This window comes from Microcebus murinus, unplaced genomic scaffold, assembly GCF_040939455.1.
Source record: "Microcebus murinus isolate Inina unplaced genomic scaffold, M.murinus_Inina_mat1.0 scaf090_hap2_Mmur4.0, whole genome shotgun sequence".
In the NCBI taxonomy this organism is placed as follows: domain Eukaryota; kingdom Metazoa; phylum Chordata; class Mammalia; order Primates; family Cheirogaleidae; genus Microcebus; species Microcebus murinus.
In genome coordinates, this window is record NW_027439036.1 from 1 (window position 1) to 23,500 (window position 23,500).

A 23,500-nucleotide genomic window follows, 5' to 3' on the forward strand; every position below is an offset into this window, starting at 1 on the left:
CTGGTCCCAAAGGAGCCTTCTGGGGGACCGGTGCTGAGAGAGGTTGTGGGCATGGCCCGCTGGGGCTCTGCCCGACCCAGGGCTGAGAGACGCAACCTCCCAGCTCTGGGTCCCTGCAGGAAGTGTTGGCAAGCACAGGGCCGGTCCTCCAAAGGCCCAGGTGCAGGGAGCCCAGGCCAAGCAGCCTGTGGAAGAAGCCACTTGCCGTGCCACCCCGGGAACAGGACTGCAGGCCCCGGCCCTTCCCACCTCCTCCTCCTCCTCTTCCCCCCCACCCCCCGCCCCCACCCCTCCACCGACATGGCACAGGGCTCAGAGACACCTCAGACCCTTGCTACCCAAAGTGCAAAGGGCATCGGTTGCTCCTCCAAACCCCCCGCCCAGCAGACCACGTTGTCCAGCCAGCCCCCGGGCCTCCCTGGGGTGCCCAGCACAAAAGTGCAGACACCCACGGGACCCTCAGTCTCAGTTTTCGGATGTTTTTGCCACTCTAAGGACCCGCAGGCCAGCTGGGCCTTCGGGCAGGACAGAGAGCCCCGGAATCCGACGTGGAGAGCTGCGTGTACGTCCCCATCAGGAGGCGGTCCCCACCTCCGGGGCTCTCCCCTTGCGGGGAGCGGCAGCCCCAGGGCCTCAGGCAAGACACCAGGCTGGGCCCCCCCACGGCACAGCGGGGGGGGGGGGGAGGGGGCACAGCGGGGGGGGGCACGTTCCCCCGCACAAGCGCCTTAGGGACGGCTGCTGGAGACTGCTGCGGCCACCCTGCTGCCGGGTTTCTGGAGGGCTTCCTGGAAGCAGCGTCCACACCAAGCCCTTGGAAGGCCCAGGCGACGGAGGAGCCAGCCGGTCAGGCAGGGGCCGAGGACGGTGAGAGGCCGGGCGGGAAGGAGCATGTCAGGCAGGGGCAGAGGACGGTGACAGGCCGGGCGGGAAGGAGCCGGTCAGGCGGGGGCCCAGGACAGTGACGGGCCTGGCCGGGGAGGAGCGAGTCAGGCAGGGGCAGAGGAGACGGGCTGGGTAAGGGTTAGGGTTACAGTTAGGGCACAATTCACAATCGCAAAGATGTGGAAGCCACCCGAGTGCCCATCCATCCAGGAGTGCATTAATAAAATGTGGCGCGTGGACACCACGGAGTGCCATTCGGCTGTGAGGAGCAGCGGTGAGAGGGCACCTCTCGTGTTCTCCTGGCCAGAGCTGGAACCCGTTCCAGTAAGCCAAGTATCCCAAGAATGGACACACGAGCACCACGTGAGCGCGCTCACCGGCAAATTGGTACGAACGGATGGACACCTAAGTGGACAGAGAGGAATCCCCTTCCTCGGGTGGGTGTCGGGCGGGTGGGGGGAGGGGATGGGCATACACATCCATTAGGAATGGGGTGGGTGCGCACCGACTGGGGCATGGGCGCACTTGAAGCTAATGACCCGAGGGGGGAGGCTGGGAGAGGGCAACGTACCCGACCTTAACATTGGTACCCCCACAATACGCTGGAGGTATACAACATGAGAGGTAAATGAATAAGAACACAGGGGGGAGGGGGGCACGGGCAACACATGTCACCTGAATACTTGTACTCCCATCATCTGCTTGAAAAGAGAGAGAAAAGAAAATGCAATAATAGAGGCCGGGCGCGGTGGCTCACGCCTGTAATCCTAGCTCTTGGGAGGCCGAGGCGGGTGGATTGCTCAAGGTCAGGAGTTCAAAACCAGCCTGAGCAAGAGCGAGACCCCGTCTCTACTATAAATAGAAAGAAATTGATTGGCCAACTGATATATATATATATATAAAAAAAATTAGCCGGGCATAGTGGCGCATGCCTGTAGTCCCAGCTACTCGGGAGGCTGAGGCAGAAGGATCACTCGAGCCCAGGAGTTTGAGGTTGCTGTGAGCTAGGGTGACGCCACGGCACTCACTCTAGCCTGGACAACAAAGTGAGACTCTGTCTCAAAAAAAAAAAAAAAAAAGAAAAAAAAAAAAAAGAAAATGCAATAATAGAGGTAAGAGACACTTTTTAAAAATAATGAATCCGAAGAGAAAAGTAAAAGGAGGCCTGTGGAGCAGGTCTGGGTGTGACTCCGGATCCCCCAACATCAGGTGCCACCACCAAAGATTCCTACGTGGAGCCCGTAGAACCCCAAAAGCAACGGGACGAGTTCTGGTCACATACTCCCTCAAAATGACATCCTGGCCTTCTTCTGGAACTCCCTCCCCTCTCAGACTCTCAAGGTTTCCTCCAGCGTGTCGGTTCCCACAGAGCAGACCTTTGGTCTGAGACCTGACAGTCCAGATGCCACGCGTGCTGCCGCGTGGCGGCGGTGTCGCGGCTTGGGACAAGAGGAGGCCCCACGGTGCGGGCTGGGGCGCCAGGCACAGCGGCGGGCGCTGAGGGTGGGGGTGACCCCCACCCCGGGCCGCCGCCGCGCTCCCAGAAAGGGGACAGAACGAGAGGCAAAAAAAAAAAAAAAAGCCGCCGCCTAGGGCACCCGTGATTCCCGGGCGGTCTCCCATCCAAGTACTAACGAGGCCCGACCCTGCTTAGCTTCCGAGACCAGAGGAGATGGGGGGCGTTCAGGGTGGTGTGGCCCTAGACGGCGGAGGGCGCCCCTGCCCCGCTCGAGAAGCCGAGCCTCTCTGCGCTTCCCCGCCGCCGCCTCCCGCCCCAGGCCCCGCGCCGGGCCGGGCCTGTTGAGTTCGCCGGCGGCCGGGTCCGGCGGGCTCCGAGGGACCGGGGTGATGGGCGGGGCGGGGCGGGGCGGGGCGGGGCGGGGGGCTGTCTCTCTCTACACACACACACACTCACACTCACTCACACTCACACAAGATGCGCCTCCACGGCTGGACTCGCCAAGGTGGAGACCTTCCAGCCCCCCTCCTCTCCCCGCCTGGCCTCCTTCACCTACCCGCCGCCCACCCCCAGCGCGTCGCCGCCGCTGACTGCGCACGCGCCCGGCGCTCGCCCTCTGACCCCAGCCAGGGGCCGCCCTCCCCCACAACCGCTTTCAGCTGTGCCCCCCTCCCCCCGCCCTGTGGGTGGGCTGCCGCCTATTCCCCCGGGCCAGGACTGGGGCACAGCGCAAGGGGGAGGGGAGCGAGTGTATGGGGCATCTCTCTCTGGGGATGTGTCCCATGGGTGGGGTGGGGTGGGGTGGCGTGGTTTGTGGGGCGCTGAAGAAATCAGTCCCCTCCATCTCCCACCTCTGGAAAACGCCCAAGCCCTTGGAGAACTGCCGGCACCGCTACCGTGGGGGCCGGGACCCTCCTCTGTGTCCTCCTGTGGCCCAGTCCAAGGGGCCTGGGCCTGGCCGGGGCTGCATTGGACCCCGACCACCCTGGCGTGTGGACTCGCCAAAAATCGGCCATTAGATATTGGATTCCAGCTTCCTTGAGGTCATTTCACTAATGAGTGCACCGGAAAGAGTTTCCTAATCCATCTGTGAGGGTGGCAACTGAAAGAGAATTTGAAAGCTGACAGAATAGGCGAGGGAAGGCATAGGAGATTTCCACACCCAGCAAGGAAGCCTTTCCCGAAATGGAAGAAAGAAACGAGCAAACAGAGACACCGGTAGCCCGCCCGGATCAGAGTCTGCCCCCGAGAGAAAGCACCCTGACCAGGTTCACCCGTGGGTGGGTGGCGAGCTAGCGGCATTCAGAAGAGCGAGGCCCGCAGTCTGTGCGGAAGACACCTGCACTCGGGTGTGTGTGGCGGCACAATTCCCAAGCAGCTCCAGATGTTAAACCAAGGAGAAGCCAGGGAGTTCCCAACGCCCCAGGTGTCCTCAGCCCACGACTGGCTGCTGTGGGAATGCGAAGCCCGGCTCCTTGTCTCAGAGCGGGGTTCCCAGGAGGATCAGGCTGAAGCTGGGACTTGGCCTCAAAGTGTCCCCTCGAATGGCCACCCCCTTCCCCTTCCTGCTCCTCTACTCCTGGTGCCCCTCCATCCAGGGGCCAGACCTTAGAGTCACCGCAAGAGAATCCTGGTCCCAAAGGAGCCTTCTGGGGGACCGGTGCTGAGAGAGGTTGTGGGCATGGCCCGCTGGGGCTCTGCCCGACCCAGGGCTGAGAGACGCAACCTCCCAGCTCTGGGTCCCTGCAGGAAGTGTTGGCAAGCACAGGGCCGGTCCTCCAAAGGCCCAGGTGCAGGGAGCCCAGGCCAAGCAGCCTGTGGAAGAAGCCACTTGCCGTGCCACCCCGGGAACAGGACTGCAGGCCCCGGCCCTTCCCACCTCCTCCTCCTCCTCTTCCCCCCCACCCCCCGCCCCCACCCCTCCACCGACATGGCACAGGGCTCAGAGACACCTCAGACCCTTGCTACCCAAAGTGCAAAGGGCATCGGTTGCTCCTCCAAACCCCCCGCCCAGCAGACCACGTTGTCCAGCCAGCCCCCGGGCCTCCCTGGGGTGCCCAGCACAAAAGTGCAGACACCCACGGGACCCTCAGTCTCAGTTTTCGGATGTTTTTGCCACTCTAAGGACCCGCAGGCCAGCTGGGCCTTCGGGCAGGACAGAGAGCCCCGGAATCCGACGTGGAGAGCTGCGTGTACGTCCCCATCAGGAGGCGGTCCCCACCTCCGGGGCTCTCCCCTTGCGGGGAGCGGCAGCCCCAGGGCCTCAGGCAAGACACCAGGCTGGGCCCCCCCACGGCACAGCGGGGGGGGGGGGGAGGGGGCACAGCGGGGGGGGGCACGTTCCCCCGCACAAGCGCCTTAGGGACGGCTGCTGGAGACTGCTGCGGCCACCCTGCTGCCGGGTTTCTGGAGGGCTTCCTGGAAGCAGCGTCCACACCAAGCCCTTGGAAGGCCCAGGCGACGGAGGAGCCAGCCGGTCAGGCAGGGGCCGAGGACGGTGAGAGGCCGGGCGGGAAGGAGCATGTCAGGCAGGGGCAGAGGACGGTGACAGGCCGGGCGGGAAGGAGCCGGTCAGGCGGGGGCCCAGGACAGTGACGGGCCTGGCCGGGGAGGAGCGAGTCAGGCAGGGGCAGAGGAGACGGGCTGGGTAAGGGTTAGGGTTACAGTTAGGGCACAATTCACAATCGCAAAGATGTGGAAGCCACCCGAGTGCCCATCCATCCAGGAGTGCATTAATAAAATGTGGCGCGTGGACACCACGGAGTGCCATTCGGCTGTGAGGAGCAGCGGTGAGAGGGCACCTCTCGTGTTCTCCTGGCCAGAGCTGGAACCCGTTCCAGTAAGCCAAGTATCCCAAGAATGGACACACGAGCACCACGTGAGCGCGCTCACCGGCAAATTGGTACGAACGGATGGACACCTAAGTGGACAGAGAGGAATCCCCTTCCTCGGGTGGGTGTCGGGCGGGTGGGGGGAGGGGATGGGCATACACATCCATTAGGAATGGGGTGGGTGCGCACCGACTGGGGCATGGGCGCACTTGAAGCTAATGACCCGAGGGGGGAGGCTGGGAGAGGGCAACGTACCCGACCTTAACATTGGTACCCCCACAATACGCTGGAGGTATACAACATGAGAGGTAAATGAATAAGAACACAGGGGGGAGGGGGGCACGGGCAACACATGTCACCTGAATACTTGTACTCCCATCATCTGCTTGAAAAGAGAGAGAAAAGAAAATGCAATAATAGAGGCCGGGCGCGGTGGCTCACGCCTGTAATCCTAGCTCTTGGGAGGCCGAGGCGGGTGGATTGCTCAAGGTCAGGAGTTCAAAACCAGCCTGAGCAAGAGCGAGACCCCGTCTCTACTATAAATAGAAAGAAATTGATTGGCCAACTGATATATATATATATATAAAAAAAATTAGCCGGGCATAGTGGCGCATGCCTGTAGTCCCAGCTACTCGGGAGGCTGAGGCAGAAGGATCACTCGAGCCCAGGAGTTTGAGGTTGCTGTGAGCTAGGGTGACGCCACGGCACTCACTCTAGCCTGGACAACAAAGTGAGACTCTGTCTCAAAAAAAAAAAAAAAAAAGAAAAAAAAAAAAAAGAAAATGCAATAATAGAGGTAAGAGACACTTTTTAAAAATAATGAATCCGAAGAGAAAAGTAAAAGGAGGCCTGTGGAGCAGGTCTGGGTGTGACTCCGGATCCCCCAACATCAGGTGCCACCACCAAAGATTCCTACGTGGAGCCCGTAGAACCCCAAAAGCAACGGGACGAGTTCTGGTCACATACTCCCTCAAAATGACATCCTGGCCTTCTTCTGGAACTCCCTCCCCTCTCAGACTCTCAAGGTTTCCTCCAGCGTGTCGGTTCCCACAGAGCAGACCTTTGGTCTGAGACCTGACAGTCCAGATGCCACGCGTGCTGCCGCGTGGCGGCGGTGTCGCGGCTTGGGACAAGAGGAGGCCCCACGGTGCGGGCTGGGGCGCCAGGCACAGCGGCGGGCGCTGAGGGTGGGGGTGACCCCCACCCCGGGCCGCCGCCGCGCTCCCAGAAAGGGGACAGAACGAGAGGCAAAAAAAAAAAAAAAAGCCGCCGCCTAGGGCACCCGTGATTCCCGGGCGGTCTCCCATCCAAGTACTAACGAGGCCCGACCCTGCTTAGCTTCCGAGACCAGAGGAGATGGGGGGCGTTCAGGGTGGTGTGGCCCTAGACGGCGGAGGGCGCCCCTGCCCCGCTCGAGAAGCCGAGCCTCTCTGCGCTTCCCCGCCGCCGCCTCCCGCCCCAGGCCCCGCGCCGGGCCGGGCCTGTTGAGTTCGCCGGCGGCCGGGTCCGGCGGGCTCCGAGGGACCGGGGTGATGGGCGGGGCGGGGCGGGGCGGGGCGGGGCGGGGGGCTGTCTCTCTCTACACACACACACACTCACACTCACTCACACTCACACAAGATGCGCCTCCACGGCTGGACTCGCCAAGGTGGAGACCTTCCAGCCCCCCTCCTCTCCCCGCCTGGCCTCCTTCACCTACCCGCCGCCCACCCCCAGCGCGTCGCCGCCGCTGACTGCGCACGCGCCCGGCGCTCGCCCTCTGACCCCAGCCAGGGGCCGCCCTCCCCCACAACCGCTTTCAGCTGTGCCCCCCTCCCCCCGCCCTGTGGGTGGGCTGCCGCCTATTCCCCCGGGCCAGGACTGGGGCACAGCGCAAGGGGGAGGGGAGCGAGTGTATGGGGCATCTCTCTCTGGGGATGTGTCCCATGGGTGGGGTGGGGTGGGGTGGCGTGGTTTGTGGGGCGCTGAAGAAATCAGTCCCCTCCATCTCCCACCTCTGGAAAACGCCCAAGCCCTTGGAGAACTGCCGGCACCGCTACCGTGGGGGCCGGGACCCTCCTCTGTGTCCTCCTGTGGCCCAGTCCAAGGGGCCTGGGCCTGGCCGGGGCTGCATTGGACCCCGACCACCCTGGCGTGTGGACTCGCCAAAAATCGGCCATTAGATATTGGATTCCAGCTTCCTTGAGGTCATTTCACTAATGAGTGCACCGGAAAGAGTTTCCTAATCCATCTGTGAGGGTGGCAACTGAAAGAGAATTTGAAAGCTGACAGAATAGGCGAGGGAAGGCATAGGAGATTTCCACACCCAGCAAGGAAGCCTTTCCCGAAATGGAAGAAAGAAACGAGCAAACAGAGACACCGGTAGCCCGCCCGGATCAGAGTCTGCCCCCGAGAGAAAGCACCCTGACCAGGTTCACCCGTGGGTGGGTGGCGAGCTAGCGGCATTCAGAAGAGCGAGGCCCGCAGTCTGTGCGGAAGACACCTGCACTCGGGTGTGTGTGGCGGCACAATTCCCAAGCAGCTCCAGATGTTAAACCAAGGAGAAGCCAGGGAGTTCCCAACGCCCCAGGTGTCCTCAGCCCACGACTGGCTGCTGTGGGAATGCGAAGCCCGGCTCCTTGTCTCAGAGCGGGGTTCCCAGGAGGATCAGGCTGAAGCTGGGACTTGGCCTCAAAGTGTCCCCTCGAATGGCCACCCCCTTCCCCTTCCTGCTCCTCTACTCCTGGTGCCCCTCCATCCAGGGGCCAGACCTTAGAGTCACCGCAAGAGAATCCTGGTCCCAAAGGAGCCTTCTGGGGGACCGGTGCTGAGAGAGGTTGTGGGCATGGCCCGCTGGGGCTCTGCCCGACCCAGGGCTGAGAGACGCAACCTCCCAGCTCTGGGTCCCTGCAGGAAGTGTTGGCAAGCACAGGGCCGGTCCTCCAAAGGCCCAGGTGCAGGGAGCCCAGGCCAAGCAGCCTGTGGAAGAAGCCACTTGCCGTGCCACCCCGGGAACAGGACTGCAGGCCCCGGCCCTTCCCACCTCCTCCTCCTCCTCTTCCCCCCCACCCCCCGCCCCCACCCCTCCACCGACATGGCACAGGGCTCAGAGACACCTCAGACCCTTGCTACCCAAAGTGCAAAGGGCATCGGTTGCTCCTCCAAACCCCCCGCCCAGCAGACCACGTTGTCCAGCCAGCCCCCGGGCCTCCCTGGGGTGCCCAGCACAAAAGTGCAGACACCCACGGGACCCTCAGTCTCAGTTTTCGGATGTTTTTGCCACTCTAAGGACCCGCAGGCCAGCTGGGCCTTCGGGCAGGACAGAGAGCCCCGGAATCCGACGTGGAGAGCTGCGTGTACGTCCCCATCAGGAGGCGGTCCCCACCTCCGGGGCTCTCCCCTTGCGGGGAGCGGCAGCCCCAGGGCCTCAGGCAAGACACCAGGCTGGGCCCCCCCACGGCACAGCGGGGGGGGGGGGGGAGGGGGCACAGCGGGGGGGGGCACGTTCCCCCGCACAAGCGCCTTAGGGACGGCTGCTGGAGACTGCTGCGGCCACCCTGCTGCCGGGTTTCTGGAGGGCTTCCTGGAAGCAGCGTCCACACCAAGCCCTTGGAAGGCCCAGGCGACGGAGGAGCCAGCCGGTCAGGCAGGGGCCGAGGACGGTGAGAGGCCGGGCGGGAAGGAGCATGTCAGGCAGGGGCAGAGGACGGTGACAGGCCGGGCGGGAAGGAGCCGGTCAGGCGGGGGCCCAGGACAGTGACGGGCCTGGCCGGGGAGGAGCGAGTCAGGCAGGGGCAGAGGAGACGGGCTGGGTAAGGGTTAGGGTTACAGTTAGGGCACAATTCACAATCGCAAAGATGTGGAAGCCACCCGAGTGCCCATCCATCCAGGAGTGCATTAATAAAATGTGGCGCGTGGACACCACGGAGTGCCATTCGGCTGTGAGGAGCAGCGGTGAGAGGGCACCTCTCGTGTTCTCCTGGCCAGAGCTGGAACCCGTTCCAGTAAGCCAAGTATCCCAAGAATGGACACACGAGCACCACGTGAGCGCGCTCACCGGCAAATTGGTACGAACGGATGGACACCTAAGTGGACAGAGAGGAATCCCCTTCCTCGGGTGGGTGTCGGGCGGGTGGGGGGAGGGGATGGGCATACACATCCATTAGGAATGGGGTGGGTGCGCACCGACTGGGGCATGGGCGCACTTGAAGCTAATGACCCGAGGGGGGAGGCTGGGAGAGGGCAACGTACCCGACCTTAACATTGGTACCCCCACAATACGCTGGAGGTATACAACATGAGAGGTAAATGAATAAGAACACAGGGGGGAGGGGGGCACGGGCAACACATGTCACCTGAATACTTGTACTCCCATCATCTGCTTGAAAAGAGAGAGAAAAGAAAATGCAATAATAGAGGCCGGGCGCGGTGGCTCACGCCTGTAATCCTAGCTCTTGGGAGGCCGAGGCGGGTGGATTGCTCAAGGTCAGGAGTTCAAAACCAGCCTGAGCAAGAGCGAGACCCCGTCTCTACTATAAATAGAAAGAAATTGATTGGCCAACTGATATATATATATATATAAAAAAAATTAGCCGGGCATAGTGGCGCATGCCTGTAGTCCCAGCTACTCGGGAGGCTGAGGCAGAAGGATCACTCGAGCCCAGGAGTTTGAGGTTGCTGTGAGCTAGGGTGACGCCACGGCACTCACTCTAGCCTGGACAACAAAGTGAGACTCTGTCTCAAAAAAAAAAAAAAAAAAGAAAAAAAAAAAAAAGAAAATGCAATAATAGAGGTAAGAGACACTTTTTAAAAATAATGAATCCGAAGAGAAAAGTAAAAGGAGGCCTGTGGAGCAGGTCTGGGTGTGACTCCGGATCCCCCAACATCAGGTGCCACCACCAAAGATTCCTACGTGGAGCCCGTAGAACCCCAAAAGCAACGGGACGAGTTCTGGTCACATACTCCCTCAAAATGACATCCTGGCCTTCTTCTGGAACTCCCTCCCCTCTCAGACTCTCAAGGTTTCCTCCAGCGTGTCGGTTCCCACAGAGCAGACCTTTGGTCTGAGACCTGACAGTCCAGATGCCACGCGTGCTGCCGCGTGGCGGCGGTGTCGCGGCTTGGGACAAGAGGAGGCCCCACGGTGCGGGCTGGGGCGCCAGGCACAGCGGCGGGCGCTGAGGGTGGGGGTGACCCCCACCCCGGGCCGCCGCCGCGCTCCCAGAAAGGGGACAGAACGAGAGGCAAAAAAAAAAAAAAAAGCCGCCGCCTAGGGCACCCGTGATTCCCGGGCGGTCTCCCATCCAAGTACTAACGAGGCCCGACCCTGCTTAGCTTCCGAGACCAGAGGAGATGGGGGGCGTTCAGGGTGGTGTGGCCCTAGACGGCGGAGGGCGCCCCTGCCCCGCTCGAGAAGCCGAGCCTCTCTGCGCTTCCCCGCCGCCGCCTCCCGCCCCAGGCCCCGCGCCGGGCCGGGCCTGTTGAGTTCGCCGGCGGCCGGGTCCGGCGGGCTCCGAGGGACCGGGGTGATGGGCGGGGCGGGGCGGGGCGGGGCGGGGCGGGGGGCTGTCTCTCTCTACACACACACACACTCACACTCACTCACACTCACACAAGATGCGCCTCCACGGCTGGACTCGCCAAGGTGGAGACCTTCCAGCCCCCCTCCTCTCCCCGCCTGGCCTCCTTCACCTACCCGCCGCCCACCCCCAGCGCGTCGCCGCCGCTGACTGCGCACGCGCCCGGCGCTCGCCCTCTGACCCCAGCCAGGGGCCGCCCTCCCCCACAACCGCTTTCAGCTGTGCCCCCCTCCCCCCGCCCTGTGGGTGGGCTGCCGCCTATTCCCCCGGGCCAGGACTGGGGCACAGCGCAAGGGGGAGGGGAGCGAGTGTATGGGGCATCTCTCTCTGGGGATGTGTCCCATGGGTGGGGTGGGGTGGGGTGGCGTGGTTTGTGGGGCGCTGAAGAAATCAGTCCCCTCCATCTCCCACCTCTGGAAAACGCCCAAGCCCTTGGAGAACTGCCGGCACCGCTACCGTGGGGGCCGGGACCCTCCTCTGTGTCCTCCTGTGGCCCAGTCCAAGGGGCCTGGGCCTGGCCGGGGCTGCATTGGACCCCGACCACCCTGGCGTGTGGACTCGCCAAAAATCGGCCATTAGATATTGGATTCCAGCTTCCTTGAGGTCATTTCACTAATGAGTGCACCGGAAAGAGTTTCCTAATCCATCTGTGAGGGTGGCAACTGAAAGAGAATTTGAAAGCTGACAGAATAGGCGAGGGAAGGCATAGGAGATTTCCACACCCAGCAAGGAAGCCTTTCCCGAAATGGAAGAAAGAAACGAGCAAACAGAGACACCGGTAGCCCGCCCGGATCAGAGTCTGCCCCCGAGAGAAAGCACCCTGACCAGGTTCACCCGTGGGTGGGTGGCGAGCTAGCGGCATTCAGAAGAGCGAGGCCCGCAGTCTGTGCGGAAGACACCTGCACTCGGGTGTGTGTGGCGGCACAATTCCCAAGCAGCTCCAGATGTTAAACCAAGGAGAAGCCAGGGAGTTCCCAACGCCCCAGGTGTCCTCAGCCCACGACTGGCTGCTGTGGGAATGCGAAGCCCGGCTCCTTGTCTCAGAGCGGGGTTCCCAGGAGGATCAGGCTGAAGCTGGGACTTGGCCTCAAAGTGTCCCCTCGAATGGCCACCCCCTTCCCCTTCCTGCTCCTCTACTCCTGGTGCCCCTCCATCCAGGGGCCAGACCTTAGAGTCACCGCAAGAGAATCCTGGTCCCAAAGGAGCCTTCTGGGGGACCGGTGCTGAGAGAGGTTGTGGGCATGGCCCGCTGGGGCTCTGCCCGACCCAGGGCTGAGAGACGCAACCTCCCAGCTCTGGGTCCCTGCAGGAAGTGTTGGCAAGCACAGGGCCGGTCCTCCAAAGGCCCAGGTGCAGGGAGCCCAGGCCAAGCAGCCTGTGGAAGAAGCCACTTGCCGTGCCACCCCGGGAACAGGACTGCAGGCCCCGGCCCTTCCCACCTCCTCCTCCTCCTCTTCCCCCCCACCCCCCGCCCCCACCCCTCCACCGACATGGCACAGGGCTCAGAGACACCTCAGACCCTTGCTACCCAAAGTGCAAAGGGCATCGGTTGCTCCTCCAAACCCCCCGCCCAGCAGACCACGTTGTCCAGCCAGCCCCCGGGCCTCCCTGGGGTGCCCAGCACAAAAGTGCAGACACCCACGGGACCCTCAGTCTCAGTTTTCGGATGTTTTTGCCACTCTAAGGACCCGCAGGCCAGCTGGGCCTTCGGGCAGGACAGAGAGCCCCGGAATCCGACGTGGAGAGCTGCGTGTACGTCCCCATCAGGAGGCGGTCCCCACCTCCGGGGCTCTCCCCTTGCGGGGAGCGGCAGCCCCAGGGCCTCAGGCAAGACACCAGGCTGGGCCCCCCCACGGCACAGCGGGGGGGGGGGGGGAGGGGGCACAGCGGGGGGGGGCACGTTCCCCCGCACAAGCGCCTTAGGGACGGCTGCTGGAGACTGCTGCGGCCACCCTGCTGCCGGGTTTCTGGAGGGCTTCCTGGAAGCAGCGTCCACACCAAGCCCTTGGAAGGCCCAGGCGACGGAGGAGCCAGCCGGTCAGGCAGGGGCCGAGGACGGTGAGAGGCCGGGCGGGAAGGAGCATGTCAGGCAGGGGCAGAGGACGGTGACAGGCCGGGCGGGAAGGAGCCGGTCAGGCGGGGGCCCAGGACAGTGACGGGCCTGGCCGGGGAGGAGCGAGTCAGGCAGGGGCAGAGGAGACGGGCTGGGTAAGGGTTAGGGTTACAGTTAGGGCACAATTCACAATCGCAAAGATGTGGAAGCCACCCGAGTGCCCATCCATCCAGGAGTGCATTAATAAAATGTGGCGCGTGGACACCACGGAGTGCCATTCGGCTGTGAGGAGCAGCGGTGAGAGGGCACCTCTCGTGTTCTCCTGGCCAGAGCTGGAACCCGTTCCAGTAAGCCAAGTATCCCAAGAATGGACACACGAGCACCACGTGAGCGCGCTCACCGGCAAATTGGTACGAACGGATGGACACCTAAGTGGACAGAGAGGAATCCCCTTCCTCGGGTGGGTGTCGGGCGGGTGGGGGGAGGGGATGGGCATACACATCCATTAGGAATGGGGTGGGTGCGCACCGACTGGGGCATGGGCGCACTTGAAGCTAATGACCCGAGGGGGGAGGCTGGGAGAGGGCAACGTACCCGACCTTAACATTGGTACCCCCACAATACGCTGGAGGTATACAACATGAGAGGTAAATGAATAAGAACACAGGGGGGAGGGGGGCACGGGCAACACATGTCACCTGAATACTTGTACTCCCATCATCTGCTTGAAAAGAGAGAGAAAAGAAAATGCAATAATAGAGGCCGGGCGCGGTGGCTCACGCCTGTAATCCTAGCTCTTGGGAGGCCGAGGCGGGTGGATTGCTCAAGGTCAGGAGTTCAAAACCAGCCTGAGCAAGAGCGAGACCCCGTCTCTACTATAAATAGAAAGAAATTGATTGGCCAACTGATATATATATATATATAAAAAAAATTAGCCGGGCATAGTGGCGCATGCCTGTAGTCCCAGCTACTCGGGAGGCTGAGGCAGAAGGATCACTCGAGCCCAGGAGTTTGAGGTTGCTGTGAGCTAGGGTGACGCCACGGCACTCACTCTAGCCTGGACAACAAAGTGAGACTCTGTCTCAAAAAAAAAAAAAAAAAAGAAAAAAAAAAAAAAGAAAATGCAATAATAGAGGTAAGAGACACTTTTTAAAAATAATGAATCCGAAGAGAAAAGTAAAAGGAGGCCTGTGGAGCAGGTCTGGGTGTGACTCCGGATCCCCCAACATCAGGTGCCACCACCAAAGATTCCTACGTGGAGCCCGTAGAACCCCAAAAGCAACGGGACGAGTTCTGGTCACATACTCCCTCAAAATGACATCCTGGCCTTCTTCTGGAACTCCCTCCCCTCTCAGACTCTCAAGGTTTCCTCCAGCGTGTCGGTTCCCACAGAGCAGACCTTTGGTCTGAGACCTGACAGTCCAGATGCCACGCGTGCTGCCGCGTGGCGGCGGTGTCGCGGCTTGGGACAAGAGGAGGCCCCACGGTGCGGGCTGGGGCGCCAGGCACAGCGGCGGGCGCTGAGGGTGGGGGTGACCCCCACCCCGGGCCGCCGCCGCGCTCCCAGAAAGGGGACAGAACGAGAGGCAAAAAAAAAAAAAAAAGCCGCCGCCTAGGGCACCCGTGATTCCCGGGCGGTCTCCCATCCAAGTACTAACGAGGCCCGACCCTGCTTAGCTTCCGAGACCAGAGGAGATGGGGGGCGTTCAGGGTGGTGTGGCCCTAGACGGCGGAGGGCGCCCCTGCCCCGCTCGAGAAGCCGAGCCTCTCTGCGCTTCCCCGCCGCCGCCTCCCGCCCCAGGCCCCGCGCCGGGCCGGGCCTGTTGAGTTCGCCGGCGGCCGGGTCCGGCGGGCTCCGAGGGACCGGGGTGATGGGCGGGGCGGGGCGGGGCGGGGCGGGGCGGGGGGCTGTCTCTCTCTACACACACACACACTCACACTCACTCACACTCACACAAGATGCGCCTCCACGGCTGGACTCGCCAAGGTGGAGACCTTCCAGCCCCCCTCCTCTCCCCGCCTGGCCTCCTTCACCTACCCGCCGCCCACCCCCAGCGCGTCGCCGCCGCTGACTGCGCACGCGCCCGGCGCTCGCCCTCTGACCCCAGCCAGGGGCCGCCCTCCCCCACAACCGCTTTCAGCTGTGCCCCCCTCCCCCCGCCCTGTGGGTGGGCTGCCGCCTATTCCCCCGGGCCAGGACTGGGGCACAGCGCAAGGGGGAGGGGAGCGAGTGTATGGGGCATCTCTCTCTGGGGATGTGTCCCATGGGTGGGGTGGGGTGGGGTGGCGTGGTTTGTGGGGCGCTGAAGAAATCAGTCCCCTCCATCTCCCACCTCTGGAAAACGCCCAAGCCCTTGGAGAACTGCCGGCACCGCTACCGTGGGGGCCGGGACCCTCCTCTGTGTCCTCCTGTGGCCCAGTCCAAGGGGCCTGGGCCTGGCCGGGGCTGCATTGGACCCCGACCACCCTGGCGTGTGGACTCGCCAAAAATCGGCCATTAGATATTGGATTCCAGCTTCCTTGAGGTCATTTCACTAATGAGTGCACCGGAAAGAGTTTCCTAATCCATCTGTGAGGGTGGCAACTGAAAGAGAATTTGAAAGCTGACAGAATAGGCGAGGGAAGGCATAGGAGATTTCCACACCCAGCAAGGAAGCCTTTCCCGAAATGGAAGAAAGAAACGAGCAAACAGAGACACCGGTAGCCCGCCCGGATCAGAGTCTGCCCCCGAGAGAAAGCACCCTGACCAGGTTCACCCGTGGGTGGGTGGCGAGCTAGCGGCATTCAGAAGAGCGAGGCCCGCAGTCTGTGCGGAAGACACCTGCACTCGGGTGTGTGTGGCGGCACAATTCCCAAGCAGCTCCAGATGTTAAACCAAGGAGAAGCCAGGGAGTTCCCAACGCCCCAGGTGTCCTCAGCCCACGACTGGCTGCTGTGGGAATGCGAAGCCCGGCTCCTTGTCTCAGAGCGGGGTTCCCAGGAGGATCAGGCTGAAGCTGGGACTTGGCCTCAAAGTGTCCCCTCGAATGGCCACCCCCTTCCCCTTCCTGCTCCTCTACTCCTGGTGCCCCTCCATCCAGGGGCCAGACCTTAGAGTCACCGCAAGAGAATCCTGGTCCCAAAGGAGCCTTCTGGGGGACCGGTGCTGAGAGAGGTTGTGGGCATGGCCCGCTGGGGCTCTGCCCGACCCAGGGCTGAGAGACGCAACCTCCCAGCTCTGGGTCCCTGCAGGAAGTGTTGGCAAGCACAGGGCCGGTCCTCCAAAGGCCCAGGTGCAGGGAGCCCAGGCCAAGCAGCCTGTGGAAGAAGCCACTTGCCGTGCCACCCCGGGAACAGGACTGCAGGCCCCGGCCCTTCCCACCTCCTCCTCCTCCTCTTCCCCCCCACCCCCCGCCCCCACCCCTCCACCGACATGGCACAGGGCTCAGAGACACCTCAGACCCTTGCTACCCAAAGTGCAAAGGGCATCGGTTGCTCCTCCAAACCCCCCGCCCAGCAGACCACGTTGTCCAGCCAGCCCCCGGGCCTCCCTGGGGTGCCCAGCACAAAAGTGCAGACACCCACGGGACCCTCAGTCTCAGTTTTCGGATGTTTTTGCCACTCTAAGGACCCGCAGGCCAGCTGGGCCTTCGGGCAGGACAGAGAGCCCCGGAATCCGACGTGGAGAGCTGCGTGTACGTCCCCATCAGGAGGCGGTCCCCACCTCCGGGGCTCTCCCCTTGCGGGGAGCGGCAGCCCCAGGGCCTCAGGCAAGACACCAGGCTGGGCCCCCCCACGGCACAGCGGGGGGGGGGGGGGAGGGGGCACAGCGGGGGGGGGCACGTTCCCCCGCACAAGCGCCTTAGGGACGGCTGCTGGAGACTGCTGCGGCCACCCTGCTGCCGGGTTTCTGGAGGGCTTCCTGGAAGCAGCGTCCACACCAAGCCCTTGGAAGGCCCAGGCGACGGAGGAGCCAGCCGGTCAGGCAGGGGCCGAGGACGGTGAGAGGCCGGGCGGGAAGGAGCATGTCAGGCAGGGGCAGAGGACGGTGACAGGCCGGGCGGGAAGGAGCCGGTCAGGCGGGGGCCCAGGACAGTGACGGGCCTGGCCGGGGAGGAGCGAGTCAGGCAGGGGCAGAGGAGACGGGCTGGGTAAGGGTTAGGGTTACAGTTAGGGCACAATTCACAATCGCAAAGATGTGGAAGCCACCCGAGTGCCCATCCATCCAGGAGTGCATTAATAAAATGTGGCGCGTGGACACCACGGAGTGCCATTCGGCTGTGAGGAGCAGCGGTGAGAGGGCACCTCTCGTGTTCTCCTGGCCAGAGCTGGAACCCGTTCCAGTAAGCCAAGTATCCCAAGAATGGACACACGAGCACCACGTGAGCGCGCTCACCGGCAAATTGGTACGAACGGATGGACACCTAAGTGGACAGAGAGGAATCCCCTTCCTCGGGTGGGTGTCGGGCGGGTGGGGGGAGGGGATGGGCATACACATCCATTAGGAATGGGGTGGGTGCGCACCGACTGGGGCATGGGCGCACTTGAAGCTAATGACCCGAGGGGGGAGGCTGGGAGAGGGCAACGTACCCGACCTTAACATTGGTACCCCCACAATACGCTGGAGGTATACAACATGAGAGGTAAATGAATAAGAACACAGGGGGGAGGGGGGCACGGGCAACACATGTCACCTGAATACTTGTACTCCCATCATCTGCTTGAAAAGAGAGAGAAAAGAAAATGCAATAATAGAGGCCGGGCGCGGTGGCTCACGCCTGTAATCCTAGCTCTTGGGAGGCCGAGGCGGGTGGATTGCTCAAGGTCAGGAGTTCAAAACCAGCCTGAGCAAGAGCGAGACCCCGTCTCTACTATAAATAGAAAGAAATTGATTGGCCAACTGATATATATATATATATAAAAAAAATTAGCCGGGCATAGTGGCGCATGCCTGTAGTCCCAGCTACTCGGGAGGCTGAGGCAGAAGGATCACTCGAGCCCAGGAGTTTGAGGTTGCTGTGAGCTAGGGTGACGCCACGGCACTCACTCTAGCCTGGACAACAAAGTGAGACTCTGTCTCAAAAAAAAAAAAAAAAAAGAAAAAAAAAAAAAAGAAAATGCAATAATAGAGGTAAGAGACACTTTTTAAAAATAATGAATCCGAAGAGAAAAGTAAAAGGAGGCCTGTGGAGCAGGTCTGGGTGTGACTCCGGATCCCCCAACATCAGGTGCCACCACCAAAGATTCCTACGTGGAGCCCGTAGAACCCCAAAAGCAACGGGACGAGTTCTGGTCACATACTCCCTCAAAATGACATCCTGGCCTTCTTCTGGAACTCCCTCCCCTCTCAGACTCTCAAGGTTTCCTCCAGCGTGTCGGTTCCCACAGAGCAGACCTTTGGTCTGAGACCTGACAGTCCAGATGCCACGCGTGCTGCCGCGTGGCGGCGGTGTCGCGGCTTGGGACAAGAGGAGGCCCCACGGTGCGGGCTGGGGCGCCAGGCACAGCGGCGGGCGCTGAGGGTGGGGGTGACCCCCACCCCGGGCCGCCGCCGCGCTCCCAGAAAGGGGACAGAACGAGAGGCAAAAAAAAAAAAAAAAGCCGCCGCCTAGGGCACCCGTGATTCCCGGGCGGTCTCCCATCCAAGTACTAACGAGGCCCGACCCTGCTTAGCTTCCGAGACCAGAGGAGATGGGGGGCGTTCAGGGTGGTGTGGCCCTAGACGGCGGAGGGCGCCCCTGCCCCGCTCGAGAAGCCGAGCCTCTCTGCGCTTCCCCGCCGCCGCCTCCCGCCCCAGGCCCCGCGCCGGGCCGGGCCTGTTGAGTTCGCCGGCGGCCGGGTCCGGCGGGCTCCGAGGGACCGGGGTGATGGGCGGGGCGGGGCGGGGCGGGGCGGGGCGGGGGGCTGTCTCTCTCTACACACACACACACTCACACTCACTCACACTCACACAAGATGCGCCTCCACGGCTGGACTCGCCAAGGTGGAGACCTTCCAGCCCCCCTCCTCTCCCCGCCTGGCCTCCTTCACCTACCCGCCGCCCACCCCCAGCGCGTCGCCGCCGCTGACTGCGCACGCGCCCGGCGCTCGCCCTCTGACCCCAGCCAGGGGCCGCCCTCCCCCACAACCGCTTTCAGCTGTGCCCCCCTCCCCCCGCCCTGTGGGTGGGCTGCCGCCTATTCCCCCGGGCCAGGACTGGGGCACAGCGCAAGGGGGAGGGGAGCGAGTGTATGGGGCATCTCTCTCTGGGGATGTGTCCCATGGGTGGGGTGGGGTGGGGTGGCGTGGTTTGTGGGGCGCTGAAGAAATCAGTCCCCTCCATCTCCCACCTCTGGAAAACGCCCAAGCCCTTGGAGAACTGCCGGCACCGCTACCGTGGGGGCCGGGACCCTCCTCTGTGTCCTCCTGTGGCCCAGTCCAAGGGGCCTGGGCCTGGCCGGGGCTGCATTGGACCCCGACCACCCTGGCGTGTGGACTCGCCAAAAATCGGCCATTAGATATTGGATTCCAGCTTCCTTGAGGTCATTTCACTAATGAGTGCACCGGAAAGAGTTTCCTAATCCATCTGTGAGGGTGGCAACTGAAAGAGAATTTGAAAGCTGACAGAATAGGCGAGGGAAGGCATAGGAGATTTCCACACCCAGCAAGGAAGCCTTTCCCGAAATGGAAGAAAGAAACGAGCAAACAGAGACACCGGTAGCCCGCCCGGATCAGAGTCTGCCCCCGAGAGAAAGCACCCTGACCAGGTTCACCCGTGGGTGGGTGGCGAGCTAGCGGCATTCAGAAGAGCGAGGCCCGCAGTCTGTGCGGAAGACACCTGCACTCGGGTGTGTGTGGCGGCACAATTCCCAAGCAGCTCCAGATGTTAAACCAAGGAGAAGCCAGGGAGTTCCCAACGCCCCAGGTGTCCTCAGCCCACGACTGGCTGCTGTGGGAATGCGAAGCCCGGCTCCTTGTCTCAGAGCGGGGTTCCCAGGAGGATCAGGCTGAAGCTGGGACTTGGCCTCAAAGTGTCCCCTCGAATGGCCACCCCCTTCCCCTTCCTGCTCCTCTACTCCTGGTGCCCCTCCATCCAGGGGCCAGACCTTAGAGTCACCGCAAGAGAATCCTGGTCCCAAAGGAGCCTTCTGGGGGACCGGTGCTGAGAGAGGTTGTGGGCATGGCCCGCTGGGGCTCTGCCCGACCCAGGGCTGAGAGACGCAACCTCCCAGCTCTGGGTCCCTGCAGGAAGTGTTGGCAAGCACAGGGCCGGTCCTCCAAAGGCCCAGGTGCAGGGAGCCCAGGCCAAGCAGCCTGTGGAAGAAGCCACTTGCCGTGCCACCCCGGGAACAGGACTGCAGGCCCCGGCCCTTCCCACCTCCTCCTCCTCCTCTTCCCCCCCACCCCCCGCCCCCACCCCTCCACCGACATGGCACAGGGCTCAGAGACACCTCAGACCCTTGCTACCCAAAGTGCAAAGGGCATCGGTTGCTCCTCCAAACCCCCCGCCCAGCAGACCACGTTGTCCAGCCAGCCCCCGGGCCTCCCTGGGGTGCCCAGCACAAAAGTGCAGACACCCACGGGACCCTCAGTCTCAGTTTTCGGATGTTTTTGCCACTCTAAGGACCCGCAGGCCAGCTGGGCCTTCGGGCAGGACAGAGAGCCCCGGAATCCGACGTGGAGAGCTGCGTGTACGTCCCCATCAGGAGGCGGTCCCCACCTCCGGGGCTCTCCCCTTGCGGGGAGCGGCAGCCCCAGGGCCTCAGGCAAGACACCAGGCTGGGCCCCCCCACGGCACAGCGGGGGGGGGGGGGGAGGGGGCACAGCGGGGGGGGGCACGTTCCCCCGCACAAGCGCCTTAGGGACGGCTGCTGGAGACTGCTGCGGCCACCCTGCTGCCGGGTTTCTGGAGGGCTTCCTGGAAGCAGCGTCCACACCAAGCCCTTGGAAGGCCCAGGCGACGGAGGAGCCAGCCGGTCAGGCAGGGGCCGAGGACGGTGAGAGGCCGGGCGGGAAGGAGCATGTCAGGCAGGGGCAGAGGACGGTGACAGGCCGGGCGGGAAGGAGCCGGTCAGGCGGGGGCCCAGGACAGTGACGGGCCTGGCCGGGGAGGAGCGAGTCAGGCAGGGGCAGAGGAGACGGGCTGGGTAAGGGTTAGGGTTACAGTTAGGGCACAATTCACAATCGCAAAGATGTGGAAGCCACCCGAGTGCCCATCCATCCAGGAGTGCATTAATAAAATGTGGCGCGTGGACACCACGGAGTGCCATTCGGCTGTGAGGAGCAGCGGTGAGAGGGCACCTCTCGTGTTCTCCTGGCCAGAGCTGGAACCCGTTCCAGTAAGCCAAGTATCCCAAGAATGGACACACGAGCACCACGTGAGCGCGCTCACCGGCAAATTGGTACGAACGGATGGACACCTAAGTGGACAGAGAGGAATCCCCTTCCTCGGGTGGGTGTCGGGCGGGTGGGGGGAGGGGATGGGCATACACATCCATTAGGAATGGGGTGGGTGCGCACCGACTGGGGCATGGGCGCACTTGAAGCTAATGACCCGAGGGGGGAGGCTGGGAGAGGGCAACGTACCCGACCTTAACATTGGTACCCCCACAATACGCTGGAGGTATACAACATGAGAGGTAAATGAATAAGAACACAGGGGGGAGGGGGGCACGGGCAACACATGTCACCTGAATACTTGTACTCCCATCATCTGCTTGAAAAGAGAGAGAAAAGAAAATGCAATAATAGAGGCCGGGCGCGGTGGCTCACGCCTGTAATCCTAGCTCTTGGGAGGCCGAGGCGGGTGGATTGCTCAAGGTCAGGAGTTCAAAACCAGCCTGAGCAAGAGCGAGACCCCGTCTCTACTATAAATAGAAAGAAATTGATTGGCCAACTGATATATATATATATATAAAAAAAATTAGCCGGGCATAGTGGCGCATGCCTGTAGTCCCAGCTACTCGGGAGGCTGAGGCAGAAGGATCACTCGAGCCCAGGAGTTTGAGGTTGCTGTGAGCTAGGGTGACGCCACGGCACTCACTCTAGCCTGGACAACAAAGTGAGACTCTGTCTCAAAAAAAAAAAAAAAAAAGAAAAAAAAAAAAAAGAAAATGCAATAATAGAGGTAAGAGACACTTTTTAAAAATAATGAATCCGAAGAGAAAAGTAAAAGGAGGCCTGTGGAGCAGGTCTGGGTGTGACTCCGGATCCCCCAACATCAGGTGCCACCACCAAAGATTCCTACGTGGAGCCCGTAGAACCCCAAAAGCAACGGGACGAGTTCTGGTCACATACTCCCTCAAAATGACATCCTGGCCTTCTTCTGGAACTCCCTCCCCTCTCAGACTCTCAAGGTTTCCTCCAGCGTGTCGGTTCCCACAGAGCAGACCTTTGGTCTGAGACCTGACAGTCCAGATGCCACGCGTGCTGCCGCGTGGCGGCGGTGTCGCGGCTTGGGACAAGAGGAGGCCCCACGGTGCGGGCTGGGGCGCCAGGCACAGCGGCGGGCGCTGAGGGTGGGGGTGACCCCCACCCCGGGCCGCCGCCGCGCTCCCAGAAAGGGGACAGAACGAGAGGCAAAAAAAAAAAAAAAAGCCGCCGCCTAGGGCACCCGTGATTCCCGGGCGGTCTCCCATCCAAGTACTAACGAGGCCCGACCCTGCTTAGCTTCCGAGACCAGAGGAGATGGGGGGCGTTCAGGGTGGTGTGGCCCTAGACGGCGGAGGGCGCCCCTGCCCCGCTCGAGAAGCCGAGCCTCTCTGCGCTTCCCCGCCGCCGCCTCCCGCCCCAGGCCCCGCGCCGGGCCGGGCCTGTTGAGTTCGCCGGCGGCCGGGTCCGGCGGGCTCCGAGGGACCGGGGTGATGGGCGGGGCGGGGCGGGGCGGGGCGGGGCGGGGGGCTGTCTCTCTCTACACACACACACACTCACACTCACTCACACTCACACAAGATGCGCCTCCACGGCTGGACTCGCCAAGGTGGAGACCTTCCAGCCCCCCTCCTCTCCCCGCCTGGCCTCCTTCACCTACCCGCCGCCCACCCCCAGCGCGTCGCCGCCGCTGACTGCGCACGCGCCCGGCGCTCGCCCTCTGACCCCAGCCAGGGGCCGCCCTCCCCCACAACCGCTTTCAGCTGTGCCCCCCTCCCCCCGCCCTGTGGGTGGGCTGCCGCCTATTCCCCCGGGCCAGGACTGGGGCACAGCGCAAGGGGGAGGGGAGCGAGTGTATGGGGCATCTCTCTCTGGGGATGTGTCCCATGGGTGGGGTGGGGTGGGGTGGCGTGGTTTGTGGGGCGCTGAAGAAATCAGTCCCCTCCATCTCCCACCTCTGGAAAACGCCCAAGCCCTTGGAGAACTGCCGGCACCGCTACCGTGGGGGCCGGGACCCTCCTCTGTGTCCTCCTGTGGCCCAGTCCAAGGGGCCTGGGCCTGGCCGGGGCTGCATTGGACCCCGACCACCCTGGCGTGTGGACTCGCCAAAAATCGGCCATTAGATATTGGATTCCAGCTTCCTTGAGGTCATTTCACTAATGAGTGCACCGGAAAGAGTTTCCTAATCCATCTGTGAGGGTGGCAACTGAAAGAGAATTTGAAAGCTGACAGAATAGGCGAGGGAAGGCATAGGAGATTTCCACACCCAGCAAGGAAGCCTTTCCCGAAATGGAAGAAAGAAACGAGCAAACAGAGACACCGGTAGCCCGCCCGGATCAGAGTCTGCCCCCGAGAGAAAGCACCCTGACCAGGTTCACCCGTGGGT

The 23,500-nt window shown here is 62.5% G+C and overlaps 6 pseudogenes; all 6 read right to left on the reverse strand.

Annotated features, from left to right (window-relative positions):
* Positions 1-2,471: 2,471 nt before the first annotated feature.
* LOC142869548 (uncharacterized) lies at positions 2,472-2,590 on the reverse strand (annotated as a pseudogene).
* Positions 2,591-6,445: 3,855 nt separating this feature from the next.
* Positions 6,446-6,564, reverse strand: LOC142869550 (uncharacterized; annotated as a pseudogene).
* Positions 6,565-10,420: 3,856 nt separating this feature from the next.
* LOC142869551 (uncharacterized) lies at positions 10,421-10,539 on the reverse strand (annotated as a pseudogene).
* Positions 10,540-14,395: 3,856 nt separating this feature from the next.
* On the reverse strand, positions 14,396-14,514 carry LOC142869552 (uncharacterized; annotated as a pseudogene).
* A 3,856-nt stretch (positions 14,515-18,370) lies between these two features.
* LOC142869553 (uncharacterized) lies at positions 18,371-18,489 on the reverse strand (annotated as a pseudogene).
* A 3,856-nt stretch (positions 18,490-22,345) lies between these two features.
* LOC142869549 (uncharacterized) lies at positions 22,346-22,464 on the reverse strand (annotated as a pseudogene).
* Between the last annotated feature and the right edge of the window lie 1,036 nt (positions 22,465-23,500).